General features: G+C 38.7%; 1 long non-coding RNA gene across 1 annotated transcript in view; it reads left to right on the top strand.

The window, feature by feature from the left end:
- LOC133634009 (uncharacterized) overlaps positions 1-25854 on the top strand; it is a 39338-nt gene that overhangs the window by 992 nt on the left and 12492 nt on the right. The gene's annotated exons all lie outside the window — the stretch shown is intronic.

Genomic DNA, 25854 nt, shown 5'->3' with positions numbered 1-25854 from the left:
TAATTCTTTCATTAATTTTTTTAATCTTAATTTGTGTTAAAAATAAAGACATTTGAGGAATTTAGATTTTTTTTTTTAAAAACATTTTTAAACAAAGCATTTTTTGTGGAATACCTAACGGTGCTACAAAAAAGATCAGTTAGAATAATACATAATGTTGGATACAGAGAACATACAAACCCTTTATTCATTGAATGGAAAATACTGAAATTCCACGACATAGTGAATTTGCAAACAGACAAAACTATACACAAAACAAACTATAACCTGCTACCCAAGAATATACAGTTCTTCTCAACAAAAGAGGAGATATATAATCTTAGAGAAAAATGTAATTTAAAACATTTGTATGCACGTACAACACTTAAGACCTTCAGTATATCAGTATGTGGAAATAAATTATGGAATGAATTAAGCAAAGAAATCAAACAATGTACTAATATGATCCACTTCAAGAAACTCTTCAGACTTAAAGTATACAGAAGAAGAACCATGATAAACATTCTGAATTTATTTCATCCATCCATTCATTTTCAAGATAATCTTACTCATCTCACTATATGAAATATAACTTACTTCACCAATTATTATGTATTTATTTATTTATTTTTATTGTTATTACGTATGGAGTATATTGTGCATAAATTGAGAACAGGAAGTGAACAAAAGTTTTAGCAACTGCTATGTAAAGGAAAAGGGGTATGATTAAACAAGTTCTGCTTCTTCCTACTCCTTTTCGAACATGTTGAATAGAGACACTGGAAATTGTGATGTATCATGTTGTATGCATGCATGATCCACATAAACACAAACTCAACTCAACTCAACTCAACCTAATGTGGCCCAGCCTCACCCAGACTGCGCCTCCCGCAGCCCCCAGGTAAATTGACTTTGAGACCCCTGCTCTACATCCATGTTACAGTTGCAATAATAACAAGGAATGTTTTTCTGCTTGAAATTGTTTTAAGGAAAAAATATTTAGAAACATTATTTTTCTCCCTCATCATCCATCTTACATTTGCAATAAGTAACAATTGACAGTAAGGAATATATATCCCCTTAATTTACAATGATTGTATTTTTTTAAGCTACAGTAAGGAATAATTGCCCTGCCGCTGCACTGCAGTCTTACTGTTGTAACATTTGTGTCTTTTAAAGCTACAGTAAGGAATATCTGGCCCAGGGGTGTCAAACTCATTTTAGATCGGGTGCCACATGGAGAAAAATCTACCCCCAAGTGGGTCGGACTGGTAAAATCATGACACGATAACTTAAAAATAAAGACAACTTCAGATAGTTTTCCTTTTGTCTAAAAATAGAACAAGCACATTCTGAAATTGTATAAATCATAATGTTGTTGGGGTTTTTTTACAATTAGCTGTTGCGGTTAATTATTATTATTTTATTTTATTTATTTATTTTTTTGGTCCTGACGAGCTTTTCAGGCAAATCATATAGTTGATGTAGATGCCCATATCGGCTGTACAAATTTACCTTACAAAAGAGAAGTGTGGGATACTTCTCTTGTTGCCTTATTTGTATTTGACTTTATTGAATGTATTTATATTATCATTTGGTGCAGCTGGGCCGGAGCAGGAGGGGATAAAAAGAGAAAAAAAGGAAGACAGAGGGGGAAATTGTGGGGACAAGAGGGGGATAAGACAGAGAGTCAAAAACAACAACAGCAAACACAACGATAACAACAACAATAGAACAACATCAGCAAATACGACATGTACAAATATGATGGTAAAAATGATAGCAAAGAAGCAGTTAGTAAAATAGATAATACAGAAATCACAATGAGCATTATTACACTACAAATGGAGCAATACAAATACCAATTGAAATAGCGCTATTGATAATGAACAATAACAATACTTACCTCTATTATCAACAATACAGTTGTTCAAATGAAACAATACATACTGTATATGTAATGAGTACGAGAGATACAAAAGAAAGCAGATAAATGGAGGGGAAGAAAGAAAAGCCAGCTATATTAACCTTGTAGATTTTTATAGTAACAATGGGTTAAGCTTTGTCAGTGTGTCATGTGTTACCCAGTTTACCCTAGGATAACAACGTTAATTTATGTTTGATGAAACGTGAGTTTCTGCATGAGTGTTGCGGTTAATAGTATATTGTATTTGTCGTTATTTATATTTTCTAAATAAATTGTGATAATGTTCATCAGTCAACTCATTGGTGTTAATTTTCAATCAATCAAGATAAAAAAAATTATATCAAAATCAAATTACAGGATGTTATTTATGTAGCTTGTTCATTTTCCTCGACTGATGTACTAACATGTGTTTTATATTGAATATTGGAATTATATACAACAATCTGTTAGGACGCCACGTGTTCAAATAAACAAACAAAAGCACAGAGAGTCGTCTAAACAGAGTAGATATTGAAAGGGTAAAATAAAACAAGTTTTTGGGTGTAATAACAGATGATAAAATGAACTGGAAATCTCATATAAAAAATATACAACTTAAGGTGTCAAGAAACACTTCAATAATGAATAAAGAAAAACATGTTCTTGACCAAAAATCACTTCATATTCTCTACTGCTCGCTAGTGTTACCATATCTGAGTTATTGTGTAGAAATATGGGGAAACAACTACAAATGTGCGCTTCATTCACTAATTGCGTCACAAAAAAGATCAACTAGAATAATACACAATGTTGGATATAGAGAACATACAAACCCTTTACTTATTAAATCACAAAAATTTAAATTCAACGATTTGGTGCATTTGCAAACAGCAAAAATTATGTACAAAGCAAACTAGAACCTGCTACCCAAGAATGTACAACAATTCTTCTCAACAAAAGAGGAGACATATAACTTTAGAGGAAAATCTAATTTAAAACATTTGTATGCTCGTACAACACTTAAAACCTTTAGTATGTCAGTATGTGGAATTAAATTATGGAATGGATTAAGCAAATAAATCAAACAAAGCACCAATATGATTCCGTTTAAGAGACTGTTCAAACTACAAGTGTTCACAAAGTACACAGAACAAGAATTAAAGATTAAAGTACCAATGATTGTCACACACACACTAGATGTGGTGAAATTTGTCCTCTGCATTTGACCCATCCCCTTGGGGAGCAGTGGGCAGCAGCGGCGCCGCGCCCGGGAATCATTTTGGTGATTTAACCCCCAACTCCAACCCTTTGTTGCTGAGTGCCAAGCAGGGAGGTTATGGGTCCCATTTTTATAGTCTTTGGTTATGATGAACATTTGAACCCTTTTTTTATTGAGACAAAGATTATTCATGTATTTATTATTTGTTTGCTCACTATGGTATAATATTTATTATTACGTACATGTTCACTGTTCTGTTACAGAGAACAAGGAAATTGGATAAAATTGCTATGGTATGAAAAGGGGTAGGATTAAATAAGCTCTGCTTCTTCCTACTCCTTTTCGGACGTGCTGTAATGAAACAACTGGAATTGTGTGATGCATTACATTGTAAACGTATGCATGTTCGAAATAAACTGAAACTGAAACTGAACAGAACTGAAACATAACACGGCATGTGTCCTGGCTGGTCCACCTATATTAAGGCTAACAAAATAGGTGATTTATGCCAGTGACAGCATTCCCCTTAAGGACAAGCTAATGTGTACGTTGATAAAGATGTCCATGTCAATAATTACGTGTTGTAGCTTTAAACATTCAGCATACAAGGCAGAAAATAACACATGCATAATAGAGGCATTGATTGTATTGCTCTCGGTGGAACATACGCCAATGTTATTGTGATGATACCAATGTTATAGTGATGATATTGATGATGAATTCATCCCATGCCGTGTTTCCAACCAAAAAGGAGAGGAGACAGGAAGTGGTTGCTTGCGTGTGTCGTACATTGCACATGACAAACATTGTGTTCACCATGCTGCACTCTCCTGATTATGCGCAATGCTCTGCCTCTGACAATTAGGAAGCCATTAAGTGTGTGTGTGTGTGTGTGTGTGTGTGTGTGTGTGTGTGTGTGTGTGTGTGTGTGTGTGTGTGTGTGTGTGTGTGTGTGTGTGTGTGTGTGTGTGTGTGTGTGTGTGTGTGTGTGTGTGTGTGTGTGTGTGTGTGTGTGTGTGTGAGAGAGACTAAGAGACTCCATGACTGCTTGCTTGTATGAGGAAATAATCTTTGATTAGCATCTCAACCCTCAAATGTCACATTTAAGTCGTGAGTCCCCCGCTTCTCTGATCACACAAAGACAAATGAGCTCCACAGTGCGTTGTTGCGGTAAAGACATCACAAATATATCGACAAAAGCCAGTGTATTGCTCTCGTGGGGAGCTTGTGGGGATCATTAGTGAACATCCAGCACTGACACACACACACACACACACTTGTTTTCGAGGCGCATCTCCTTTACAGACCACCAGATGAGTGGAGGATTACAAAGGGTCTTAGCGCCAATCCCGTCCAGCATGTCCGCCCAGGAAGGACCATCAAGCGGATGCAGACGTCCCAGGGGAGTGGATTAGGAGGAGGAACACTCACACTGATGGACAAACCCTGCAGGGCGCATCAGTGAGGACACCAGTGCTCGGTTTCGGGATTTCAGGCCTTAAGTCGCTGAAACAACCGAAAATGAGGCACCGTTTTGTTTATTATCTGTTTGTTTTGTTTCATTTATTTGAGGTTGAATATTTATTGTGGGATGAGGTGAGGATGGCTGATATGGTCATAAAGCAACAGTAAAGAATATGTGGTCACGGTATTATTATAACTTTATACACGTTACAGCAGGGGTCGGCAACCCAAAACGTTGAAAGAGACATATTGGACCAAAAATACAAAAAAACAAATCTGTCTGGAGCCGCAAAAAATGAAAAGCCGTATATAAGTCTTATAATGAAGGCAACAGATGACTATAATAGCCTAATATGAAAATGACTATGTGTCGCCGGCTAAAGCAAATCTTCGTTGACAGAAATGTGGAAATGTAATATTTATTCTACACATTTTTACAACATTAGAACACATTAGTAAATCAGAGGATATCCAGAAGGTGAGATGACTCCTGGAAATTACTGGCTTTTAGTGGCCAAAGGTATAGATGTGTGTGTCCAAGTTGAAGGAAACGGCAGTCTTTGGCAAGCTCGGTAGCGTTTGCTGTGGTCTGGAACAACATGGCACACAAACAACTATCAGAAATGCAGCCATTATTACATACAGATAATGTGTCATGAGACATGCACATATGAATTATATACAAAGAGGATAAAAGTAAATCAATCAATGTTTATTTATATAGCCCTAAATCACAAATGTCTCAAAGGGCTGCACAAGCCACAACGACATCCTCGGTACAGAGCCCACATAAGGGCAAGGAAAACTCACCCCAGTGGGACGTTGATGTGAATGACTATGAGAAACCTTGGAGAGGACCGCATATGTGGATAACCCCCCCCTCTAGTGGAGACCGAAAGCAATGGATGTCGAGTGGGTCTGACATAATATTGTGAAAGTCCAGTCCCTAGTAGATCCAACATAATAGTGAGAGTCCAGTCCATAGCAGGAGACCATCCCGAGCGGAGACGAGTCAGCAGCGCAGAGATATCCCCAACCGATACACAGGCGAGCGGTCCACCCCGGGTCCCAACTCTGGACAGCCAGCACTTCATCCATGGTCACCGGAATAACCCCTCCACAGGGGAGAGGGGGGGGGGGGGGGGCAGAGGAGAAAAGGAAAGAAACGGCAGATCAACTGGTCTAAAAAGGGTCTATTTAAAGGCTAGAGTATACAAATGAGTTTTAGGATGGGACTTAAATGCTTCTACTGAGGTAGCATCTCAAAGGATATTAAATGAGCTCAAATATAGCTACAAACGAGGCATAATGATGCAATATGTGCATACAGCTAGCCTAAATAGCATGTTAGCATTGATTAGCTTGCAGTCGTGCACTGACCAAATATGGCTGATTAGCACTCCAACAAGCCAATGACATCAACAAAAAGGCACCTTTGTGCATTCACGCACAGCATAAAATGTTTGGTGGTCAAAATAAGACAAAAGGAGTGGAAGATTTTACATGTAAACAAATTCTTGCATCACAGTCCACACTATGGTGAGTTCAAGAACCGGTGAAATTAGTAGGACAAAACGATGTTCACCAAATACTGTCATCAGTGAAGCATACACACAAACATATTAAACAGTGGGCTTTCTAACAATTGGGAAGGTTTGTGTCATGTTTGTCCTCAAACAAAAAATATGCTAAAACAAAAAAAATATTTTCCCCCCATCTTTTTACATTTTCTATCCTTTTTAAAAAAAAATGTTCCAGGGAGGCACTAGGGCGGCGCTAAAGAGGTTGCTGACATCCGCGTTACAGTAAGGAATGTCTGTCATCACACGCTGCAACTACATGTGCAACATTTGGGACTAACTCTAACAACCTCTTACCTTTGTAACCATTTGCAATTTGTGTGACTCTTAAAGCAGTAGTAAGGAATTGCTTCATTCGCCCGGAGTATGTAGTGCCACATTTTTGTGGGTCAAAGCAATTTTAGGGAACTTGCAGCATTGGTGTCTTTTAAAGCAACATTAAGGGATATTTGTCTGCTCATCATGCCCTATACTCTCTCACGTGTCTCATGTGTGCTCACATGACAACACAGTTCCTTGAAGCAACAGAAGGGCATATTCTTCCACTTATTCACGATTAAAGTGATAGTTTTTAAAGCATCAGTCCGGAAAAAGTGTTGCACTCAACTTACATTAGTAATTATTGCAATATTTTAGACCAGTGGTCCCCAAACTACGGCCCGCAGGCAAGATACGGCCCGCCAGCGTCCAAAATCCGACCCGCGGGTAGTCCCGAGCAAAAAAAAAAATACAACTTTTAATTTTTATTTATTTTTTTAATTATTATTTTTTTTAATCTGTCCTTTCTAGCCCATCCATCAATCCATTCTCTACCGCTTGTTACTCTCGGGGTGTCCTAGGCGCGCAGGCAAATCATATTGTCTAAAAATGCATTTTCCCATCGATAACGTGACATGATCAAGGGTGATGGGTCAAATGCAGAGAATGATTTCGCCACACCTAGTGTGTGTGTGACAGTCATTAATACTTTAACTTTATCATCACGCTCGCGCCGCATTGTCGGGTGAGCGCGCGGCAAGTGCAATTAGGAAAGAAAACCCCGAAATCTTTGGGGAAACGTAAAATAGACTCCGAGTGTAGAATTCTTAAACATCAGTGGACATATGACTATATATATATATATATATATATATATATATATATATATATATATATATATATATATATATATATATATATATATATATATATATATATATATATACATACCAGTGGCGTGCAGTCACTAGAGGCAGGGGAGGCGGGGCCTCACCTGCCATCATGGAAAGAAATAAATAAATAAAAAGAAAAAAAATGTATTAAATATTAAATTGTTATATGTATCCAGTGATTATACTACAGTTAGTTTCCATTTAACTTCACCAGTTTTAGATTATTTTTATTTTTATTTTCACATTTGCCGTTCAAATACTGAGAAGAGACGGTGCGGTGATCTGCAGCCAGTTGAGGCACGTCACTGATTTGTGCCTCAACATGGATTGTGCGCAATGACTCGGCTAACTGCTGGCCTGCTGTGCAGTGAGACCGTATTGCTATATGAATTATATTATACATTTCCATAGTTTAGTTAGCTGAGGTGTATAATGTACAGTGTATTTTGTCAACAACTGTATGTGTGTAACGTATTTATTGTGCTGAGCGATCATAAAACTGGAGGCTCGTCTCATAACCCCGCCTCCTGGTGCCAAGCACCTCTGCCGCAGAATGCACCGCCCGACGGGAGCGCCACACCAACTAAAGCCCACACCCAAACCCTCCATGTGCAAGACCGAATCCACCCAAAAAAAAGTCCCTTAACAAGAAGCCAAAAAGTGCAAAAACAACAATGCTCGAACAGGGACACAACATTAGGTACACCTGCAGACTGAAGCGCGGATTTCATATTTCATTCATTCACAACTCCTCCAACACGAACACCACTGCTCCCGCACTTATAAGTAAAGGTAAGACCATAATAACGTTTTTTTTTATTAAATGTGCTTTTTTGTGTGCTACAGTTTGTAAGTGTAAAGTTAAAGTTAAGTATACAGGGGCGACGAAAAGGGGGGGGGGGGGGGGGGGGTAAAGGAGACGGATTCTAGGGGCCCATGATGGAGGGGGGCCCAGAGAGGCCCCTAATGATGATGAAATTATAATACAGAAAAAATAATGACGCTAAGTTATTAACTAACATATAATCACACATGTTTTATTTTCCATGTCCTGGTAACAATACCTTTCTTTGTTTTGGAAGCATCAACACCTGCAGGGCCCTCCCTTCCCCCCTCTATTTACGTAAAATGGTTCAGTCCAACTGGATCAGCTGCAGGTAGAGCACGGGCCATTTGTCCCAGACAGACAGCGCCACAGCGGGCAAAGCGGAGGAGACAGCAGTATGCCTCAAAAATCAGGCAGCCAAAAAAGAAAGGAAAATAAAATAAGAGAGGAGAAGGAGTTGAAGGGTCGACAATATGTCACAATATTTCCAAAAAAAGGTGGGTTTGTTAGTTGTGGTGGAAAGTTATGCATATTAACTTTGTCCCTGTCTGTGGTAATAATTATTACCACAGACAGCTTAAGCTAGCTCACTTTTCTCACCATGTTAGCTCAAGAAAACTCTGGATTTTTACATTTTACTGCTTTATTGGTTAAATAATCAATCCAGTCAAACATTTATCAAGCTGTTCTTATTCAATAATAGTTGATCACCCCTCTGTCAAAATGATGCCTCATTCTGAACCGAGTCAAGTGCACCAGCAGCAGCAGCAGCTGTCTGTCAGCCCCCAAGTCCCCCTGCCCCTGAATCAGCCCCAGTGCCCCCACATGAGGAAGGAGGTGAGCAGCTGTGTGTGTTGAAATAATAATAATAATAATAATATAATACAAAATATAATACATTTTACTACAGTCTCAAGAATCAATGGTGCAGCAAATAAATGACTCAAAATTCAGAGTGCTCAGTTCTTCCCCTACTGCACATGTCAACTGTGATGCTGTTCTTCTTTTAAAAATATGGTAATGATAGTCAAAAATACCATTAAAATGCATAATTGTATGTAAAATAGCATCAAAAAATGTTGCCGCTGTGTTGGGGGCCCTGTAAAGATTCTTTTCATGGGGCCCAAAATCCCTAGCGGCGCCCCTGCCAATGATTGTCACACACACACTAGGTGTGGTGAAATTTGTCCTCTGCATTTGACCCATCCCCTTGATCACCCCCTGGGAGGTGAGGGGAGCAGTGGGCAGCAGCGGCGCCGTGCCTGGGAATAATTTTTGGTGATTTAACCCCCAATTCCAACCCTTGATGCTGAGTGCCAAGCAAGGAAGAATGCTGGTATGAGCTTTTAAACATAACCCGTTAACTGCTGCCAATCAAATGGTGAATAAGATATTCTTTAGGGTTCATATGTTTGTAAATCTGACTGTGATGAAGTCAGTGCCTCACCTGACATGAACCCCTGTTTTAGACCTTTAAAGCTCCTTAATTTACACCTGCTGTGACTTTTAAAGCAACAGTTGGGAATATTTGTCCTCTCAATTTGCGATCATTGTGACTTCTAAAGAAACCGTAGAGAATATTAGTTCTCACCCTGCGTCACACGCACTTTTTGTAAAAATCTGCTGTAGTTGTGACTTTTAAAGCTCCAATAAGGAATAATTGCCTGTCTCCGCAAACTCACCTTAATTTGCAGGTTAAGAAACTTCTGCCAGATCCCACTGCACTCTTGACCTGCTCTATTGTGACTTTTAAAGCAACAGAGATGAATATGTGTTCTCTTAATCTGTATTATTTATGACTAATACATCTACAGCATTCTTCTTACTTTACACCTACTGTGGATTTTAAAGCAACAGTAGCAAACATTTGTCCTCTTAAAGGCCTACTGAAATGAATTTTTTTTATTTAAACGGGAATAGCAGATCCATTCTATGTGTCATACTTGATCATTTCGCGATATTGCCATATTTTTGCTGAAAGGATTTAGTAGAGAAAATCGATGATAAAGTTCGCAACTTTTGCTCGCTGATAAAAAAAGCCTTGCCTGTACCGGAAGTAGCGTGACGTCACAGGAGCTAGTATTCCTCACAATTCCCCATTGTTTACAATGGAGCGAGAGATTCGGAGCAACAAAGCGACGATTACCCCATTAATTTGAGCGAGGATGAAAGATTCGTAGATGAGGAACGTTACAGTGAATGACTAGAGAGGCAGTGATGGACGTATCTTTTTTCGCTCTGACCGTAACTTAGGTACAAGCTGGCTCATTGGATTCCACACTCTCTCCTTTTTCTATTGTGGATCACGGATTTGTATTTTAAACCACCTCGGATACTATATCCTCTTGAAAATGAGAGTCGAGAACGCGAAATGGACATTTAAAGTGACTTTTATCTCCACAACAATACATCGGTGACACACTTAGCTACTGAGCTAACGTGATAGCATCGTTCTCAAATGAAGATAGAAACAAAAGAAATAACCCCCTGACTGGAAGGATAGACAGAAGATCAACAATACTATTAAACCATGTACATGTAACTGCACGGTTAATAAATTCTCAGCCTGGTAAGGCTTAACAATGCTGTTGCCAACGACGCTAAGGCTAATTTAGCAACTTAGCAACCGGAATTTACTACAGTCTCAAGAATCCTCACAGAACTATGCTAAAAACATTAGCGCTCCACCTACGCCAGCCAGCCCTCATCTTCCCATCAACAGCCGTGCTCACCTGCATTCCAGCGATCAACGGCGCGACGAAGGACTTCATCCGTGGGTTTGGCGGCAAGCATCGGCTAGGCGTAGTAAGTAGTCCTTGTTGTGTTGCTGTAAGTATTGTACTTAGCCGCTAATACACCGATCGATCCCACCTACAACGTTCTTCTTTGCAGTCTCCATTGTTCATTAAACAAATTGCAAAAGATTCACCAACACAGATGTCCAGAATACTGTGGATTTTTGTCGAAGAAAACAAGAGGTTTCTGTATCGGGTTCGATGGGGTCCAACCACTTCCGTGGATTTTGTGACGTCACGCGCATAAATCATATCCAAAGGAGTTTTTCAACCGGAAGTGTGGCGGGAATTTTAAAATTGCACTTTATAAGTTAACCCGGCCAAATTGGCATGTGTTTCAATGTTAAGATTTCATCATTGATATATAAACTATCAGACTGCATGGTCGGTAGTAGTGGCTTTCAGTAGGCCTTTAATCATCATTATGTATGACTATTAAAGCTACAGCTTTCCTCTTAATTTACAATTATTGTCAATTTTTAAGCAACAGTAAGAAAAATGTCTGACTATTAAATCTACAGCACTCCTTAATTTAATTCTGACTTAAAGCAACAGTATTTATTTTTTTATTTTTTTTAAACCTGCAACAAACATGTTTGTATACATTTGCAGCAACAGCGACTTTCAAAGCTAAATTCAGGAATTATTTTCCCACTACCTGAATTTATTTAAATTTGCAATTAGACTTTTAAAGTCACAGTAAGGAATATTTATCCCACTCCACTGCACTACTCCTACTTTGCTATTATTGTGATTTTTAAAGTAAGGATTTTTTTGGTGCTTTTAAAAGGTGATGATTGTAACTTTTAAAACAACAGTATGGAATACATGTCATCTTATTTTGCAGTTAGTGTGTCTTTTAAAGCTACAGTAAGTAATATTTACCACACATATTTTTGTAATAACTTCCAGTTGTGTTAAAACTCCTGTTGTGTTATCCCTTCACATTACAGTACATAATTTATAATCATGTGTAGTAATAGCTGTGACTTTTAAAGGTACGCTAAGGCAGTGTTTTTCAACCACTATGCCGGGGCACACTAGTGTGCCGTGAGATACAGTTTGGTGTGCCGTGGGAGATTATGTAATTTCACCTAATTTGGTTGAAACAATTTTTTGCAAACCAGTAATTATAATCCGCAAATGCGCCGTTGTTGAGTGTCGGTGCTGTCTGGAGCTCGGCACTATAACCGTGTAATACTCTTCCATATCAGTAGGTGGCAGCAGGTAGCTAATTGCTTTGTAGATGTCGGGAACATGGTTTGTCGTGATCACAATATGCGGGAGGCAGCATGTAGGTAAAAAGGTTTATAACACTAAAACCAAAAATAAACAAAAGGTGAGTGCCGCTAAGAAAAGGCATTGAAGCTTAGGGAAGGCTATGCAATACGAAACTAAAACTGAACTGGCTGCAAAGTGAACAAAAACAGAATGCTGGACGACAGCAAAGACTTACAGAGTGTGGAGCAGACGGCGTCCACAAAGTACATCCGTACATGACTTGACAATCAACAATGTCCCCACAAAGAAGGATAGCGTCCGCACAAGCAGGTGTGGCGACTAGCGTTCAACGAAGACATGAAACTGCTACAGGAAAATACCAACAAATGAGGAAAAGCCACCAAAATAGGAGCGCAAGACAAGAACTAAAACACTACACACAGGAAAACACCAAAAAACTCAAAATAAGTCATAGTGTGATGTGACAGGTGGTGACTGTACACCTACTTTGAGACAAGAGCTATAGTGATGCATGCTTGGTTATGGTTTGAATTCATATCCAACAATTGCGAGAATGACTTTTTATTGTCAATACTACTGAGTTTCATTTTTTTATGTTTTCTGCTGGTGGTGTGCCTCACAATTTTTTCATTTAAATAAATGTGCCTTGGCTCCAAAGAGGTTGAAAACCACTGCACTAAGGAATATCAGGCCCTCTCCTCTAATGTTAAAATCCACTTATTTAAAAATGTTAAGGGTTCACAATATGCAAAACCCACTTTTCTTGCCTGTTGGCACCGTTTTTTGTGTATATAGTAAGGCTGCAGCTAACGATTATTTTTGTATCGATTAATCTATAGATTATTTTTTCGATTAATCGGTTAATCTATATATTATTTTTTTCGATTAATCTATAGATTATTTTTCCTTTTACCGATTATTTTTTTATTCAAAATGAAGATGAAAAAATAAATGTAGGCCAGTTTTTTCAAAAGGCATGGCTTTTATTTACAAAAAAAAAAAGTATGGCCACTCAGTCAACATTGACAACAACATGACTAAATATCCTGTAACAATGTAAACATTTAAAACTTTTAACCTTTAACAAAATTAAAAGTAGCTTATTTGCTTTTTAATGTGCAAATATAAAAGTCAACATCCAGTGCAAATCTTAATATTCTGCAATAGTATAAGCATTTCAAAAGTAAAAGTATTGCTTATTTTGCTTTAAAATGTGCAAAAATAAAGATAAACATCCAATACAAAAAAGTGTAAAACGAAATATTCTGTAACAACAGTGTAAACATTTCAACAAAAGTGAAAGTATTGCTTATTTGCTAAAATGTGCAAAAATAAAGATAAACATCCAATACAAAAAAGTGCCAATCTAAATATTCTGGAGCACTGTAAACATTAAGTATTGCTTTTAAAATGTGCAAAATAAACATCCAGTCCAACACAGTACACAATAACCAATTCTACTCATTCCAGTGAGTGACTAACAGTTGTAATGAAGAAAGGTTAGCATGTCTACATGCTCTGCTTCTTTTCTTGTTTACAATATTCCCAGCAGCTGAAAATAGGCGCTCAGAAGGGGTCGATGTGGCTGGAACTGGGAGGTAATTAGCCTTCACCTCAAGCCAGGACTGCGAGTGAGCTGAGCTGCAGTTTAAGTTTCTAGAAGGTCAACGGGCTCATAGTGATGTTACTAGTAGTTGACTGGGAGGTGTTTATTATCATTTGGGGAGAGTCCGCTGCCTGATGCTCACCTGCTAAACACCTATCTGCTCCACGCTGAAGCGCTGACTACATGCGCTCTGAATACACACTGCTGATTGGCTGATAATGCTTCGTGTGTACCAATCAGATGGTTGTGTGGGTGGGACAATGCTGCGTGCTGAGACAGAGGCAAAGGAGCGAAGCAGCTTGTTAAGACTTTAGCAGCTAAAGTTAGCTTTAGCTTAGAAACTCGTTCGGTACACCCCCATACCGTACCGAAAGCCCCGTACCGAAACGGTTCAATACAAAACACGTACCGTTACACCCCTAGCAGATACAAATGACACATTCATGTTTTTGTGTAATGATGACAACGTATGCTCATGCGGACGATTGACTAGTTGATGGTTGATGGTTTTCTTTCAAAATGTTCGTTCATAGCCGTTGTGCTGCTATGATACGCCATTTACGCTCGACACAGTGTGCATACAACAACATTATTAGGCTGTGTATTGAAATAGTCCCACACTTTTGACGACTTTTGGCGTGATTTTTTCCCCCTCGCTCGCACCGCTCGCATCGTCTGCTTTGATCGTCTGCTTTGCGCTTCGCCATGACGGTAGTGTGACGTAAATATGCGACGCGTCGACGCACAAAAACGGCGTCGACGTATTTACGTAACCGATGACGTCGACTACGTCGACGCGTCGTTTCAGCCTTCGTATATAGGATCCCCATAAGTGCCAAAAATGTGAATTCACACCATGGAGTCGCTGAGGAGACATTTATCAAACAATTTCTCCGTCTTCCAAATGAGCCGACTTGTGACGTCAGTGATATCTCCATGCATAGCAAACCTTTTCCTGCTGGGGCGCCATTTTTATATTTGGTATAGTATTTATAACCCAAACAAAAAAAACATGTCCACAGTGAGACCTGTAAGCTAAAATGCTCTGTTGTTAGCTGCATTGACCAGCAGAGGTCACTACAACAACCTCATACCGAGTAGGTACTTCTTCTTGGTCCGATGGGCAATATACAGAAAGATTTACTCAAAATATATTTAATGGCGGAAATAGTTCCTAGTTTATAGCAACGGTGGATACAATGCAGCAGTAAGTCCAGTAACAGTTAATATATGATCATTTGTAATAATACGTTAGCATGTAGCATCCTCCTGACTGTTGATATTAGCAAGTCGTACACTGAGTTTAAGAGTTAAGGTTTAGTATACATTGTTTGTTAGCGTGTTGAACTACATTTAACTTTTTGTCTGCACTGCGCTATATAACTATTACAAGATAAATCCATTGACAAATGTAGTGATACGTTAGCAATTAGCTTAATCAGACCAGACGTACTGTATTTTTCAGACTAAAATGCGCTCTTAAAATCATTTAGTTTTCTCAAAAATCCACAATGCGCCTTATAACCCGGTGCGCCTAATGTACGTATTGATTCTGGTTGTGGTACATGGTGTAATGATAAGAGTGACCAGTAGATGGCAGTCACACATAAGAGATACGTGTGGATTGCAGGTTGTCAAAAAATGACGCTAGCGAGTACCTGTAAGCAAGCAACACCAACACTTTTGTGTTTCATTGAGATTATAGAAAATTACACACAGCGCTCAAAAATCTGTCAAAATGATTTAGTACAACTTTGATAAGCTATAAAGCCACACCACTTGATGGAACACGGAGAATGTCGGCTACCATAGTCAGACGTACTGTGCTTCAACTCTTATGGTGTGTGTATAAGGACCCCAAGATGGCACCTATTAGGAGACATATTATCTGGTGTTTTGTATAAAAAAACAACTTTTCTTACATATTGGTATCTGCTAATGTGTTTTTGGGACCTGCATGAGCCCCGAAAATTTGCACGCGTCCGCCATTGTAGTCCGCGCCGTAGTCTTTTTTTTTTTCTGCATCTGTTACATATGATCAAGGGGATGGGTCAAATGCAGAGGACACATTTCACCACACCTAGTGTGTGTGTGACAATCATTGGTACTTTAACTTTAACTTTAACTTAATATTGTAATATTGTACATGGTAATTGGGATTTGTTATATATTTTATAAAAATATAATAATTAGAGATGTCCGATAATGGCTTTTTTGTCGATATCCGATATTCCAATATTGTCCAACTCTTAATTACCGATTCCGATATCAACCGATACTGATATATACAGTCGTGGAATTATCACATTATTATGGCTAATTTTGTTGTGATGCCCCGCTGGATGCATTAAACAATGTAACAAGGTTTTCCAAAATAAATCAACTCAAGTTATGGAAAAAAATGCCAACATGGCACTGCCATATTTATTATTGAAGTCACAAAGTGCATTATTTTTTTTAAACATGCCTCAAAACAGCAGCATGGAATTTGGGAGGAGGTTGAGGTGGGCAGGGTTGGGGGGAGGGGTAGCGGGGGGTGTATATTGTAGCGTCCCGGAAGAGTTAGTGCTGCAAGGGGTTCTGGGTATTTGTTCTGTTGTGTTTATATTGTGTTACGGTGCGGATGTTCTCCCGAAATGTGTTTGTCATTCTTGTTTGGTGTGGGTTCAGAGTGTGGCGCATATTTGTAACAGTGTTAAAGTTGTTTATACGGCCACCCTCAGTGTGACCTGTATGGCTGTTGACCGTTTTAAAAAGTCATACATTTTACTTTTTGAAGCCGATACCGATAATTTCCGATATAACATTTTAAAGCATTTATCGGCTGATAATATCGTCAGTCCGATATTATCAAACATCTCTAGTTCTAACTTATATCTGTCAGTAGACACGCTATGGAAGCGCTAAAAACTACTGGTACAACAAAGATGACGGTGAGAAGACACTGTCGAAGTGGAGGCACGCAAATAAGAACGCCCACAAGACAGGGCATCCTGAAGAGATGGTCAGAAAACGACTTGAAGATGGTCTGTAAATAATAATCTATGCAACATTTTGACCAAATGTTGCATAGTTATGTAGACCACAGTGTTTTAAATATTAAACCAAAAAAATCATAATATAATGCGCCTTTAAATCAGGTGCGCCTTATGGTCCGACAAATATGGCAGATGAGATATAAGCATGCTACATATAATGCATTATCCTTAAAACTACAAAAAATGGCTGACAGGGCGATGACGCAATCGAACCAGCTGGAGGGGGGGCAAGGCATGGAAGGGGTTAATTTGCATGTAAAAAAAATAAAAAAAAGCCCACAAAAAGACAAAAACGGGCTTTAAGGTGATCTGTAAAAAAAAATGACATGCATCATTTTGACCAAAGAACCACCATTACATGTTATGTAGACCACAAAGAAGTGTTTTAAATGTAGATTAAAAATCCTAATGTACCCCTTTAAAGCTACAATAAGGAATATTTGTCCCACACACTTGTTGAGCTTGTACAGTAGGGAAGAGATTCATATGGTCGCATTCCTAAGCGGATCTCACATGAGAGGAAAAGAGGGGGTTATTCTTTCCTTTCGTATTTTTTTTCTGCATCCGTTACATATATTGTAATATTGTACATAGTAATTGGGATTTTTTATACATTATATAAAAATATAATAATATAATATATCAGTTAGAGATGTCCGATAAATGCTTTAAAATGTAATATCGGAAATTATCGGTATCTGTTTCAACCTCCCGATTTTCCCGGAAGACTCCCGAATTTCAGTGCCCCTCCCGAAAATCTGCCGGGGCAACCATTCTCCCGATTTCCACCTGGACAACATTATTGGGGGCGTGCCTTAAAGGTACTGCCTCTAGCGTCCTCTACAACCTGTCATCACGTCCGCTTTTTCTCCATACAAACAGCGTGTCGGCCCAGTCACATAATATATGCGGCTTTTACACACTCACAAGTGAATGCAAGGCATACTTGATCAACAGCCATACTGGTCACACTGACGGTCGCCGTATAAACAACTTTAACACTGTTACAAATATGCGCCACACTGTGAACCCACACCAAACAAGAATGACGAACACATTTCGGGAGAGCATCCGCACCGTAACACAACATAAACACAACAGAAAAAATACCCAGAACCCCTTGCAGCACTAACCCTTCCGGGACACTACAATATACACCCCCGCTACCACCAAACCCCCCAACTCAAACCCCCCACCCCCCACCCCCCACACCCCCCTTCCCTCATCTCCCGAATACGGAGGTCTCAAGGTTGGCAAGTATGCTCTAGTATACTCTGGACTGAAGCTGTGTGCCTTCATTGTTTTTGTAGCTGTTGTTTTGAGGCATGTTTACAAAAAATAATGCACTTTGTGAAAGTCAAAGTATAGTATTTCCCATAGTTGTAGTGGTTATTAGGATTATCTCAGGGAGAGTATGTCCCAAATTCCAAGCTGCTGTTTTGAGGCTTGTTAAAAAAAATAATGCACTTTGTGACTTCAATAATAAATATGGCAGTGCCATGTTGGTACTTTTTTCCATAACTGGAGTTGAAGTTGTTCTCTTATTTTGGAAATCCTTGTTTTTGATTGATTGATTCAAACTTGTATTAGTAGATTGCACAGTACAGTACATATTCCGTACAATTGACCACTAAATGGTAATAACACCCGAATAAGTTTTTCAACTTGTTTAAGTCGGGGTACACGTTAATCAATTCATGGTAAAGTTACATTGTTTAATGCATCCAGCGGGGCATCACAACAAAATTAGGCATAATAATGTGTTAATTTCGGTATCGGTTGATATCGGAATCGGTAATTAAGAGTTGCACAATATCGGAATATCGGATATCGGCAAAAAAGCCATTATCGGACATCTCTAATATCAGTATATATTGTATACTGTATATATAATATGTAAATATTACATATGTGTTATATTTTATATTGCTACCATTTAGTCTACTTAATACCTGCATTATCCTTTCCATCCTTTGAAACCGAGCTACTGTATGGAACAATTTCCCTTGTGGATCAATAAAGTTAGTCTAAGTCTAATACAGTCCGCAGAAAATGATGGAAAGTGCCACTCAACATAGCAACTGACGCCAAGGTCCAAGTTGGAATTGCCACAAAGCACATTATAAGATATTCCACGCTGCTGCTGTCCAGCGGCTAAAGTGGATCGTGCACAAAATTTGTCACATTTCATGTGTCAGGTAAACGGCGACGAATGGGGCCATATGAACCCCCTTCCTCCTGTAATTTGCCGTTTTGTGTGACTTTTAAAGCTTGAGTAAAAAATAGTTGTCGCACGGCCACTTCCATTTGCAACAGTGGTGACTTTTAAAGCATCAACTGGGAATATCTTTCCCCTTCACATTTACATGATTGTGACTTTTAAAGGAACAGTAAGGAATAAGTCACCCCGCACAGCCTCTTCCTTTCAGCCATTTCCTGCGTGAAAGGACTACATGACATTACTTTGCATTGATTTGCTTATTTACTGCCGCTTGCCATGTGGTATCCACCTCCAGTTGCACTCCTGCAGGGACAATAAGAGCCCAAAGTGACCGTAAATGCAACATTAACGATTCATGTAGCGGCGGCGACCGCCCCGCACGTAATGGGAAGAGAGAGGGGAAGTGTTGTAAAAGCTTTGTCACATCGCCACAATAAACAAGTCATTAGGGCTTTGCCCCAAGCCCCGCCCACCTCTGCATCAAACGCCATGCTCGGCGCCATTTGACTATTTAATACCAGTAACACCCAATCAACTCTGTAGAATCCCCCAGCCTTGCAAAATAATAATATACTCCAATCATGACCTTTAACCTCTCGTTCATAAACCGACACATTAGGGAAGGTTCTAGATTATTTTCCAACATGAAAGCCTTTTGTGTGAGGTAGTGACAGGCGATACTCCAAATGTACTTACCGATACGATACCACGGTTATCAAATCAAACACCATATTTACCTATTTTTTGATACCGATATCAATCCGATGTCAGCACCAGTTATAGTACATGCAAGTGTTGTCCTGATACCAAAAATATTTCGATACTTTTCTGAATAAAGGGGACCACAAAAAATTGCATTATTGGCTTTATTTTAACAATAAATCTTAGGCTACATTAAACATGTTTCTTATTGCAAGTTTGTCCTTAAATAAAATAGTGAACATACAAGACAACTTGTCTTTTAGTAGTAAGTAAGCAAACAAAGGCTCCTAATTTAGTCTGCTGACATATGCAGTAACACAGACCTGGGCATTCTGCGGCCTCACGCAGAATGCCCAGGTATAATTGGCCTCACGCGGGCCCTGTCGGGCCCGCGTGAGGCCAATTATAAATTACAAAATAAATTTTAAAAAGTATCTATGTCGAGTGTGCAATACAACGGTGCTGCTTTTGTTTTGAAAATCGTTATTTGTATTACTTCCGTGTGGACGTATGCGTGTGCGTGATTGTGAGTGAATGTGAACAGCTGCAATCATTAATTACAAAATAAAGTTGAAAAAACATCTATGTCGTGCGCGCAATACAACTGTGCTGCTTTTATTTTGAAAAGTATTATTTATGGGCGTGTGTCCGTGTGTAACCTGCGAGTGAAGGTGCACATGCAGCGACAAGTGATGCACGGTTTACACCCGTGACGCTAAAAAGAGAAAAGTTGATGAAGAATGGCGTGTTTTCAAAAAGACATGGACTGCAAAGCAACGTTCCCTCTAAGGTGCGTGCCTGCGCAATTGCGCACTGCTCAAGCGTCCGCTGCGCGCAGCAAGTATATGGCGCGCATCAAATCAAATCCCATCTGAATTCTAAACAAAATAAACCTATTTATTCTATGTAATTTTGCAATGCAACTTTGAGTGACAGTGACAACAAGCGGCCCTAACGGTGTTCGTCAACACCGTTCAATTGAACACTGTTCAATTATTGTAACGTCTATCGAGATGCTTCGAGGACAGGAATTATATCGATCACTTTATTGAGCAAAACTGTTTATATTCGGACATAACCACACCAAAAACATGAGTAAAACAATTTTATCTCGAAAAACTAGTCATTTTCTGCCGTACAAACCAGGCCAAAACCAACTTGTCATCTGTCACCAACACGCATAGCACTGGTGCGTTTATGGCCACACAAAAAGTCGGACAACTCAAACACCACACAAAGTTACACTATGACTCCTCAGTCATACGTGTGCTTATTTTACTGTCATTTATTATTAATGTTAATTTATTTATATTAGTCATGGAATGCTGTTACACACACTATGTTGAAGTATTACTATTATTATTAATTATTATTATTATTATTATTATTATTTATCTTACGGTATATATCAAAAATAATATTGAGCAAAATTTAATTGAAATATTGTCGATGTGGCCCTCCAGCAGTGCTCGGGTTGCTCATGCGGCCCCCGGTAAAAATTAATTGCCCACCCCTGCAATAACATATTGTGTCATTTATCATTCTATTATTTTGTCAACATTATTAAGGACAAGTGGTAGAAAATTAATTATTAATCTACTTGTTAATTTACTGTTAATATCTGCTTACTTTCTCTTTCAACATGTTCTATCTACACTTCTGTTAAAATGTAATAATCACTTACTCTTCTGTTGTTTGGATGCTTTACACTAGTTTTGGATGATACCACAGATTTGGGTATCAATCCGATACCAATTAGTTACAGGATCATACATTGGTCATATTCAAAGTCCTCATGTGTCCAGGGACATATTTCCTGAGTTTATAAACATAATATAATTTAAAAAAAAACAAAGATGATGTGATGCCAAAATATATCAACGTAATCATAGTAGTATTGACTAGATACACTCCTGTACTTGGTATCATTACAGTGGATGTCAGGTGTAGATCCACCAATGGCGTTTGTTTACATTTTGACGCCGGTGAGCTACGGTGTGTAGTGAAGCATGTTTAGCTATTCCTCGTCCTGCAGGGATGATACTTGTAAGAAACTTACTTTATTTGTCGCCATGGAGACCAGGATTAGTGATTTAGAAGTAGCTACAACACTGCCGACTGCGGCTGGTCTTTAGCCGCTAGCTAGCTAGCCATGTCTTAAAGCACCTCTTCCTGAGGGCGTTTCAGTGTTATAACTTCACCTTTATCCTTAGTTTTTAAGTCAAAATGCGTCCGTTCTCCCTTTTCTGTCTACACACTGTGTCTGCTTGTAAGTACTCCTTGATTGTGTACTGCCGAACATGCTCGTCTGCTCGTAAACCAGCAATGACACGACAACGGGGGCGCTGGGGGGTGGCGGACCGGTACTTTTCAGAAGCGGTATAGTACCGAATATGATTCATTAGTATCGCGGTACTATACTAATACCGGCATACCATACAACCCTAGTAGATACCGTTAGAAAAAGCTTTGATCAAATGAAATTACTCAGAACAATGGTAGGTATGAAAAACACTAACTTTAGGACCGACGCATGCTGTCTTTAAATTGAAGCGGTAATTGTTTTTTGGTGACACCTAGTGGACACAGAAAAATCATGAAGTTAGGCGCTTGAAGCACTAAGTTGAGTGATGCGGACACGTTTGTTACTGGATACTTTCTAATACGCATCTGCCTTGGGGACTTTGTATCTCTAAGTAATATGCAACCATATTTCTTTGACACTTGTTTATATTAACAAATGTTACGTCGGGTTCAATTAAGGACACGTATTACGGATGTCCAGCTTGTGTGCTTAGCTGTTGTGTAGCTGCTCGCCGACCATGATTACATTTTATAAATGACGTGACTAAAATACAAGAAAAGACCAACCTTGTGTGCTCATTGGAGGACATTTGGATGTTAACTGGCTGTCCAGCTTTGCACAAGTAAACACGCTGCAGGAAAATTTGAGTGAAATGTAAACTCTTGCTTCTCCCTGCTCCTTTTCGGACACATTCCTTTTTGTTTTGGTTTTTGTCCAGAGGACACTTTTGTTTAGTGGTGCGATTTTGTTCTAAATGATCCTGACGGAGATTATTTTTGATGTCATTTCTGAGGTAACTTTGTTAGCATATTCGAGAGAGAAAAACACTACTACAATAATAATGATAATAATCACTAGAATCTGTGCAATTCTGGTCGGAATTGCGTGTGAATGTTGTATGTGCAAGTCGTGGAAACACGCTAGTCGCCCATAAGCGGGAGTCGAACTGGAACGCTATCGTTAGCATGCTGACAGTTGTAATGCGACAAGTACTAAGTTATATGGCTCTGAGGCGTATGCATACTAAACTATCTACAAAAGCCAGCATTCTAACAGTTATCACGTAATGACTGTAAGTTAGTGTTTTTCAACCACTGTGCCGCGGCACACTAGTGTGCCGTGAGATACAGTCTGGTGTGCCGTGGGAGATTATCTAATTTCACCTATTTGGGTTAAAAATATTTTTTGCAAACCAGTAATTATAGTCTGCAAATGATGTGTTGTTGTTGAGTGTCGGTGCTGTCTAGAGCTCGGCAGAGTAACCGTGTAATACTCCTCCATATCAGTAGGTGGCAGCCGGTAGTTAATTGCTTTGTAGGTGTCGGAAACAGCGGGAGGCAGCGTGCAGGTAAAAAGGTGTCTAATGCTTAAACCAAAAATAAACAAAAGGTAAGTGCCCCTAAGAAAAGGCATTGAAGCTTAGGGAAGGCTATGCAGAATGAAACTAAAACTGAATTGGCTACAAAGTAAACAAAAACAGAATGCTGGACGACAGCAAAGACTTACTGTGGAGCAAAGACGGCGTCCACAATGTACATCAGAACATGACGTGACAATCAACAATGTCCCCACAAAGAAGGATAAAAAACAACTGAAATATTCTTGATTGCTAAAACAAAGTAGATGCGGGAAATATCTCTCAAAGGAAGACATGAAACTGTGACAGGAAAATACAAAAAAAAGAGAAAAAGCCACCAAAATAGGAGCGCAAGACTACACACAGGAAAACACCAAAAAACTCCAAATAAGTCACAGCTTGATGTGACAGTTCGTGACAGTGCACGTACTTTGAGACAAGAGCTATAGTGATGCATGCTTGGTTATGCTTTAAAGTCATATCCAACAATTGCCACAACGACTTTTTACTGTCAACCGAGTTTCGTTTTTTAATGATTTCTGCTGGTGGTGTGCCTCCGCATTTTTTCAACGCAAAAAATGTGCCTTGGCTCAAAAAAGGTTGAAAAACACTGCTGTAAACACGCCGGCAAAAATTGCAAAAAATAGCATACGTACGTCATGTGTTGAATGAATACTGTAAGGTGTGCGCCTGTGAAAATCGCTAAAAAAGTTAGCATGATAATGTTAGAATGCTAACAGTTAGCATATGTCATGTATAAAGTTATATGACTTTGGGGAAAACGGTTGTAAAATTAGCAAAAAAATTTTTTGATTGTTTTTACGTATGAAGTTAAATGACTCCAAGTACTTTGCGAAACTAGCTAAAAACAATATGAAATTAGCTAACAGTATGCTTACAGTTAGCATATGTCAAGAACCAAGTTATATGACTCTGGAATAAACGGACGCAATAGTTGCTAAAAAAAAAAAAAAAAAGTTAGCATGCTAACAGTTAGCATATGTCAAGTACCAAGTTATATGGCTCAGTGGTAAACAGATTGAAAATTGGCTAAAAAATAAAATAAAAAAATAAAGTTACCATTCAAATAATGCTTGTCAGCAGTCACACAAATGACAATGACATAAGAACCAACAAATACTTAAAATGAGACAGGAAGGGAAAATTAGTTTCTCCAAATATATTGTTTTTTTTTTAAATGATCATATCCAATAATATCACTATCTCCTTCTGATACGTCAAATTGTCATATTGCAATATTGGAATCGATACCAGTATCATATTGACATTTTGGTGTTGCGGTATAGACCCACCCACCGCTCGTCTGAAGATCTTTTTAATATTTCTTGTGAGCGCGCTGAGAATGGAGGATAAGAAAAGATCACCTTTGACCTTCAACAAGCAATTATAAAGCACACCGTCATGCAAATACAAATAGTAATTCATTTTCACTCCGCTATATTAGAAATGGAATAAAAGGTCAGTGCCTACAGATCACAAATCATGCTCCGTTATTGAAGATTTGGACTCAAATGTATTTATTAAATATAAATAGAATTGTAGCGGGGGAGACCTTTAACAAATGCTTTGGAAACAGCATGTGACAAAACAAAAAAATATATCCTTCCCAAAGTAGAAACCAATTTGATTATAGAAATATGGATGATGAAATGTGGTGAACATAGCGGCTCGTTAAAAATGAGACCTTAGAGTCATGTAAACAGAAATGAGACTAACATATTTTTTAAAGAATCAACTGGAATCAAAAGAACTGTTGAATTTGTCTACGAAAGAACATTTAAATACATTCAAGGTAAAAAAAAAAAAAAAAAAAGATGCTTTTGGTAAAATATGTTTTATTCCGTTTCAGTGTTGTACAATAAAAGTGCTTAAATAAAACCCTATTGCCTAAACCAGAGTTAAAATACATCACCACCGATGCATCCCTCATATTGGCTGACTGACGTCCACGTAAGGGGTTGTCAACATAAGCGAAATGAAAATAACACATTTTCTCTCCTGACTTTGCCGAGAGAAAAAAAGGGAGTGGTCGACAAATAAGAACATTTTAACCTGCCTTTACGCATATTTTTATTTAGATTCTTCTGCTTTCATATGATATTTTTTGGGATATTTTATACTCCAATCCAGTGCTTCTCAAACTGTTTTCACCAAGTACCACCTCAGAAAACAGCTACCTCTCCAAGTACCTCCATAATGACCACAATTAAAATACAGTAGAGTAGTAGGCCTAAGTATTCATTAAAAACAAGGCAGATGTTTTATTTCACAAGTATATTTAATATTTGTGTGTAACAACACACACAGTTTGAACAGTAACACTGTGTTTGAATGTAGGAAAAATCAAGTGATTCTTTGGCGTGCCACTAGATGGAGCCCGCATACCGCAGTTTGAGAATCGAATCCGGGGGTCAGCAACCCGCGGCTCTTTAGCGCCGCCCT

Source organism: Entelurus aequoreus, linkage group LG18, assembly GCF_033978785.1.
Source record: "Entelurus aequoreus isolate RoL-2023_Sb linkage group LG18, RoL_Eaeq_v1.1, whole genome shotgun sequence".
Classification (NCBI taxonomy): Eukaryota; Metazoa; Chordata; class Actinopteri; order Syngnathiformes; family Syngnathidae; genus Entelurus; species Entelurus aequoreus.
Note: the sequence above shows the minus strand (reverse complement) of the source record. Positions and strands in the feature narration are given on the sequence as shown.